The 7,903-nt window shown below is 42.3% G+C and overlaps 1 pseudogene; it reads left to right on the top strand.

Moving 5' to 3' along the window:
- The first annotated feature begins 5,937 nt into the window (after positions 1–5,937).
- Positions 5,938–6,056, top strand: LOC120539875 (annotated as a pseudogene).
- The last annotated feature ends 1,847 nt before the right edge of the window (positions 6,057–7,903 follow it).

The raw sequence follows: 7,903 nt of genomic DNA, 5'->3' as shown, positions 1-7,903 counted from the left end.
TCATTATGTACGCATCTCAAGAGAGGGACGTAGCTGTCTCCGACTCTTTGGTGTGACACAATGTCGCTGTAGACATACAAGGTATAAAACCCCGCTCTGATATCCGCGGGGTAAGGAGCCTCATTCACCAGGCCTATGGTCATGTCCGAATGGGTTCCTAGAATTCTCCCCAACTGCCCCGTGACATGAAGAGTTTCATTCTTCGCGGTGTTTACGACGTAGAATCTTTGCTCCAGAGGGTTGTAGCGGAATCTCATGGTGTTTTCAGGTATCAGCTTGATGGCTTTGGGTTCTTTCGACACCGCTTCATTCATCTTAGAGGTCACTTTCTCGACGCTAGAGTAATAGCCTGCAGGTATAGTATAAAACCTGGTTAATCACAGAGACATCAAAATAAAATCGTTATCTGGTTTGTCTAGGGTGTTCCAGGTGTGAGGATACTGGATTTCGGCCAAACCTACTTCCCAGGGACCCTGTAGTTCGATGGGTGCGGCTAATTTGATAGTAAACTCGGCGATGGTATTGTTAGGGAAAACATCTCGGGAAGAATTGCTGGGAAGAACGACGTAAAAGCTTTTTCTCTCCATTGTAAGCACCCATAAATTAAATACTAATGTTTGCTTCTCAGTATTTAACGTCTTGCGCGTTGCTTTCAGGGATCCAACTGTTAAACTTTTCGGACCATCCGAGCCATTTCACCAAAATATGCTTTTTTCTATGAATATTTTTTTTCGCCAGAATCTTTTCAATCCTGAAGACGGCCGTACCACAAATATTTTGTAACTCCGCGTCGTAAAAGGAACCTATAATCTCTTCACCGTCGTAATCTTTGAGTTTGTAGACCTGCGGATCCCTCGGGACTAATTCAGAAATGGTTAATACCTCGTCTGAAAAGGTTTGTTCGTATCCTTTGGTAAAAGGATTCCAGGTTTTCGACACTCTCACCGTATCTCCTTTGAACTTATATTGTGGGTTTCTTTGGGTTTTAGTTAGAACGTATAAGGTTTTAAAGACTTTCCAAGAATTGGAACTATTCACTTCGGCAGGGGCCATTTTTATCCCTCGGTGATAGCTGAGATTATAGGATTTCACCAAGTCCTGTAACGCCCGCAAGGAGCTGAAATAACGCCACATTTTGGTCTTCAGAGTTCGATTGAACCTCTCCACCACCAAAGCCTTTAATTCACTAGCGGTGGTAAAATGTTTAATCCCGTGTTTATTGAGCAGGCTTTGAAATTCCCAATTGAGAAACTCTTTACTGCTATCGGTCTGTAGTTTGACGGGAACTCTACCTTCCTCCAAAATTTCTCGAAAGGCCCTCGTTACTTCTTTACCCGTTTTGTTTTTCAGTACCCTGACCCAGGCATATTTAGAAAGAATATCTATACAAGTCATCAGATACTTGTAACCTTGGTTATACTCGGCCAGGTCTGTCATATCTACCAGATCGATCTGCCATTGCCAGTCTATATTGGAAACATACACTTTATTCCTTTTAAAACGAATTCTGGTCAGCTTATGTATCATGTAGGTGTATTGCCCCGATAACCAGTCGGCCAACTCTTGGTCCCCAATATGGTGACCCACATGCAAGAGAGCTCTTTTCAAGGATTCTTTACCCCCCAAAGCATTCTCTGGGCTATAATATGTTTATTCCAAGACCTGCTCCATCGCTGGTGATAAAACAGACACTGACAACACTTAAACATATAGAAAACATTCATTTAGGATTCTGCTTTGCTCAGACTGCTTCAGGTTCAGAAAGACCCATGAGTTCTATCATATCATTAAATTCCAGGTCATGTTTAGTCCACACATTCATATAACCCTCATGATTAATATTACGCTTACAAAACTCATTTGCCACACGGCGGGTTACACAGTAGGAGTATTCATCCATTTCAAAAAATGACTGCATTACAGTGTCATAAATAGAGATGGTATTTTCAAACTCACCCACTGCTGCGTATATTTTGTGATTCAGCAGTAGAATATTAAAATACCCTAGAATTTTCATAGCCAGTCCTTTCAGCCAAGACTTGTGGAAAATCTTCATAATCTTCTGAAAGGTGTTATCAGGTTCAAAGAGGCAGGTATGTCTTCTCTGGCTGGGATGATCTATCTTGCAGCCTTGACATTCTTTTTTCAGATCATAGTAGACAATAATATCTAGCAGAGACGTCATTAGCCCTTTAACAAGTTGCTGGGCCTTTTTCCAGGTTTCAGGCAGCACACCATCCGGGCAATCGACATCTGTCTCAGACCGTTCGAAAGACATCTGTTCCTGCGGAACTTGTCTGTTCACCCATGGCTGTCCTGGAGCTAGGTGAGAGGTCCCCGGCTGAGCACCAGCGGAGATTGTGTTATCCGTCTGAGCACCATTAGCGGGGATTGGTTATCCGTCTGATCATCATCAACGGAGACCGGGGAAGACCACCCCGGACCTGGAGAACAGAATCCACTGTCTGGCTCAAGGTCTCTTGTCCAGAGACTGTAATCGGGTCGTATCTTAAGATACCAGAGGTCAATTTCTCGGTGTCCTTGAGGGACGTCCATCCGGACTGAGTTATAGAAATGGTAAGATTCAGGCCATGAAGCCTCAAGCTTTGGATCCTCTGGCAGGAGCCCTGAGGTTGTTACACCGCACCCTGTCATTTCAGAGTCTGTAGTGGTTGACATGCTGGGGATCTTTAAAAGTTTCAACAAATTCTTAAATGGTTCTCTTTTTTTTTGGGCCTGCTGACTAACAGGCTGAGTATTTATGGTAAAAGGGATGGGCGTGGCGTACAACTGTGTTTTGCGCAACTTAGCCCGATCCTCGTCTGCCGCTTCATCTTCAAGAAACTCCGGCACCAAACATTTTTTAACCCTTCTCAAACGATCCTTCAAATAGACCCTGCGGAACCTACTCTTCACTGGGGCATTGGTCATAGATTCCATTTTTCTACACAGTCTTTAGAACCAAAGATGCACCGCTTTTTTATACAGCACTTTCAGAAGGGTGGACGGCAGGGTCTGGATAGAAACTTGCCCGGACATGCCTCAACTTGTCTTCGGAAGAGGGGGGCTGGGTCAAAGAGGGGGCACCCATCCATCAAGTCTGCTCTTGACAGTTTCATGGGCCTGGGACAAACAGGTGAGTGGGGGCAGGTTTTAAAGAAGGGACAGACATCCTTCAAATGGATCTTAACCGTTTCCTGCGGAAAAAGCAGGATGGGTGGGAGCGGGTTCAAGGAAGGACCAGACATCCTGCAATCGGATCTTTGCTGTTTCCTGAGGAAAAAACAGGAAGGGGTATGGGGGCGAGTTCAAAGAAAGGTCACATTAATTACTTCAGAGGAAAGGGGCGGAACTTCCGGTCATCCATCAAATTTGATTGACATTTTGACAGTTGCCACATGCATATAACTATGCATCAAGTTACCTTCAAATATAACTCAGTGCACCGTCATTATACTGTTGTAACAACAGTTCTAAATGATGAAATGCTCATTTCTCTAATGGGTAAGAACTGTTTGGATTGTTTCATAAGTGTTTTTCAAAGTGCACTTCAGAATCTCAAAATTACTTGTTTTCCCCATTGAAATGCATTGGGCTAAACTGAAGCTGAGTGTTACTCAATGATCCTTAACTTAAAATGTGTTTTAAACCACTTCTATCATATGTGAAATGGAGGATTCTAACAGAAATGTACTGTTTTGAACAGTTTCCTTGTGCCAAACTAGTTGTAACTCTTGTAATATATTAAAACTGCATTTCAGTGCTTGAAACACGCTATTGTGAAATCAAGTTACCTTTAAATATAACTTGGTACACCGTCATAATGCTGTTGTAACAACAGTTCTAAATGATGAAATGCTCAGTTACCTAATGGGTAAGAATTATTTGGATGGTATCCTAAGTGTTTTTCAAAGTATACTTCAATATCTCAGAATGTATCAGAATGGATGAATAGTAACTTTCTCAAGTTAAATAAAGAGAAAAATGAAATCTTAGTGATTGGCAGTAATGGATACAATGAGGCTATTAAAAATAAACTGGATACATTAGGATTAAAAGTCAAGACGGAGGTAAAAAGCTTAGGGGTAATTTTTGACTGTAATCTGAATTTTAAATCGTATATTAATCAGATCACTAGGACAGCATTATTTCACCTAAGAAACATAGCAAAAGTTAGACCTCTTATATCTTTGAAAGATGCTGAGAAATTAGTTCACGCATACAGTATGTTTTCAGACGACTAGATTACTGTAACGCACTCCTCTCAGGACTACCCAAAAAAGACAAATCGTTTGCAACTAGTGCAGAATGCAGCTGCTAGAATCCTAACTAGGAAAAGAAAATCTGAACACACTTCTCCAGTTTTAATTTCGCTACACTGGTTACCTGTGTCATTCAGGATTGACTTTAAAATTCTGCTTATGGTTTATAAAGCCTTAAATAATCTTGCACCATCTTATATATCGGAATGTCTGACACCTTATATTCCAAATCATAACCTTAGATTTTCAAATGAGTGTCTTCTTAGAATTCCAAGAACAAAGCTTAAAAGAAGTGGTGAGGCGGCCTTCTGCTGCTATGCACCTAAAATCTGGAATAGCCTGCCAATAGGAATTTGTCAGGCTAGTACAGTAGAGCACTTTAAAACACTGCTGAAAACATATTACTTTAACATGGCCTTTTTATAACTTCAATTTAACTTAATTTAACAATCCTGATACTCTGTATGTTCAATTCTTCATAATAACTATTCATGGTGGCTCAAAAATCCGTACTGACCCCTACTCTCTCATCTGTTTCTTTTTCCGGTTTCTTTGTGGTGGTGGCCTGCGCCACCTCCACCTACTCAAAGCTTCATGATGCTCCAACAATGATGGATAAATTAAAAAGGCAAAAGTCTACATGACCATCATCATCAAGTCCTTCCGTGAGAACCCTAAATCCAAAGAGGACTGTTTCATTTATGTTAGGTAGAATGCCCAGAGGGGACTGGGCGGTCTAATGGTCTGGAATCTCTACAGATTTTATGTTTTTCTCCAGCCGTCTGGAGTTTTTTTTTTGGTTTTACTGTCCCCCCTGGCCATTGGACCTTACTCTTATTCTGTGTTAATTAATGTTGACTTATTTTGTTTTCTTATTGTGTCTTTTATTTTTCTATTCTTTATTATGTAAAGCACTTTGAGCTACTGTTTGTATGAATAATGTGCTATATAAATAAATGTTGTTGTTGTTATCTCAAATTCACTTGTTTTCCCAATTGAAATGCGTTGGGCTAAACTGAAGCTGAGTGTTACTCAATGATCCTTAACTTCAAATGTGTTTAAATCACTTGTTTCCTATGTAAAATGGAGGATTCTAAGAGGAATGTAGGGTTTTGAACAGTTTCCTTGTGCTAAACAAGCTGTAACACTTGTTATATACTGCAAGGGATTTTCATTGCTTTAAACGCACTATTGTGAAATCAAGTTACCTTCAAATATAACTCAGTACACCGACATTATACTGTTGTAACAAAAGTTCTAAATGATGAAATGCTCAGTTCCCTAATGGGTAATAAGCTTTTTTTCCATTACAAGCCAAGTCAACCTGGGCATCAGTGTACGGCTGGGAAATGCATCTTCATGCTTTCCATTGAAAGCGGGCTCCCCCGATCTTCAGGATTTAAAAAGCACGAAGGAACGCAGCTTTCGCTTACGGCAACACCTGTGAGAATTCGCTTGAACTCATCTGAACTCGGAAGTTAAACACGCACTGGCTCTGCCAGTATATGTGGATGGGAGATGGCCTGTGAACCCCGAGTGCTGCAAGCTTATTTACCTTAAAAGCAAAGTCAACCTGGGCTTCTGTGTATGGCTGGGAAACACATCTTAATCATTTCCATTGGAAGAGCCACTCAATAGCATCAGTATTTGACCCGCAAGAAGTAGCGCGGCTCTCGCTTACTGCCATAAAAGTGTTAAAACTCCCGATCTCATTTGATCTCGGAAGTTAAACACGCATGCGCTCTGCCAGTACTTCGATGGGAGACCGCCTGGGAACTCCGAGTGCTGTAAGCTTTTTTCTATTACTGTTGCACTCAACATGACTATCAGTGTATGGCTTGGAACTGCATCTTTATCCTTTCTATTGGAAGCACAACCCGATCTTTAGTATTTAACCAGCAAGAAGTAGCTTGGCTCTTGCTTACTGCTATACCAGTGTGAAAGCGTCCCATTTCGGAAGTTTAACACGCATGCGCTCTGCCATTATACGTGGATGGGAGACTGCCTGGGAACCTTGAGTGCTGTAAGCTTTTTTTCCATTACAAGCGAAGTCAGCCTGGGCACCAGTGTATGGCTGGGAAATGCATCTTCATGCTTTCCATTGCAAGCGAGCTCCCCCGATCTTCAGTATTTTTTTAAATGAAAGAACGCAACTTTCGCTTACGGCAACACCTGTGAGAATTCGCTTGAACTCATCTGAACTCGGAAGTTAAACACGCACTGGCTCTGCCAGTATACGTGGATGGGAGCCGGCCTGGGAACCCCAAGTGCTGTAAGCTTATTTCCCTTACAAGCGAAGTCAACCTGGGCTTCTGTGTATGATTGGGAAACATATCTTAATCATTTCCATTGGAAGCGCCCCTCAATAGCTTCAGTATTTAACCAGCAAGAAGTAGTGTGGCGTAAAAGAAAAATGTTATCCTCAGTACTACGTACCCTGTGTGATTTTTTCTTTCTTTTTAACAAAAATATGTTGCCACATAATGATGTCCTAAGCTGTTTTTCTGTTAAGTTCCTCAAAGTAAATGGCTCAGGGTGAAAAAGTCATAATGGCTGCAATGTGTAGACGTAAGGTGTCTGACTCGTGGTCAGTCTTGGGGACATAGATAAAAGTTGCTTAGCTTAGATATTGCTTAACTTTTAAAATGTGATTACTAGGATGTTTCCTGTCTTATAAATCATGAGATAAAGGCGTATAAAAATTTCCCCAGCTGTAGATCAGGGTGTCAGATTAGCCGGCTGTTGAAGTGGTCTGAACTTCTCCTCTCTGTGACTCTAATTCAAAATAAAAGAGAACTGAAAGACAAGATAACTTTCGCCTGCTGTCAGTTGCATTTTAGCGCTTACAGTTTTCTGGTGCCCAGACGTGGGGCAGGAGACGGACAGACTGCTCCCTGGGCAAGAATCGTCCAGTGAAATGCAAGCGGACCGACACCGGCCGGGTCGGAAATGACCAACTCCGGCAAAAGTTAGGACTGGCCTGTCCTGGGCGTCTCCTGCGTGGGGAGTCGCTGACCTCCTCCTGACCGGAGCGAAAAGCGACTGGACGGGATTTTCCAAGCAGGTAAACAGAGTCGTGGTGAGTAGATCGGGGTGTGCTGGAAGTAAGACGAATATAGAAATAAAAAAGAATAGAAAGCATATGCAAAAGAAAGAATAAGATCATACTGTATAAAGCTCCTGGGAGGGTTCTAGGGACTCAGGGATAGTGACTTTTGGACCTTCTGGAATACGGCACAGTGGGAATGTTAGCTAGTTACCCTTTGTCAAGTGGCATAGAAAGGGGCAAGTGGCACGCTCCTATGAATAAAGGAACGGGGGTGAAAGGGTGTATTTAGAGAATGTGTGCCTAAAAACTACCGGGAGGGCAAGTTTCTCACTGGCTGTCTGGTCATACTTCTGTTTCAACGGGTTGCTCAGGTGAAAAAAAAACAAAAAAAAACAAACACAAAGTCACCTAAAGCTGTAATCCGGGAATAGGAGCGGACGGAAGGTGGGACGAGAGTAGTTATAGGCGGCGGGCAACTGTCAAAATCGCAATTAGAGCTGTCAATCATAATGATTAATGGCCTTTAAGCCCCGCCCCCTCTGACGTCACACCTGAAGTGCCGCCCCGCTGACGCAAGACCGGAAGTCCCGCC

The sequence above is a fragment of the Polypterus senegalus genome, chromosome 11, assembly GCF_016835505.1.
Source record: "Polypterus senegalus isolate Bchr_013 chromosome 11, ASM1683550v1, whole genome shotgun sequence".
NCBI lineage: Eukaryota > Metazoa > Chordata > Cladistia > Polypteriformes > Polypteridae > Polypterus > Polypterus senegalus.
The sequence above is the reverse complement of the archived record's forward strand: the minus strand, read 5'-3'. Positions and strand labels throughout refer to the sequence as shown.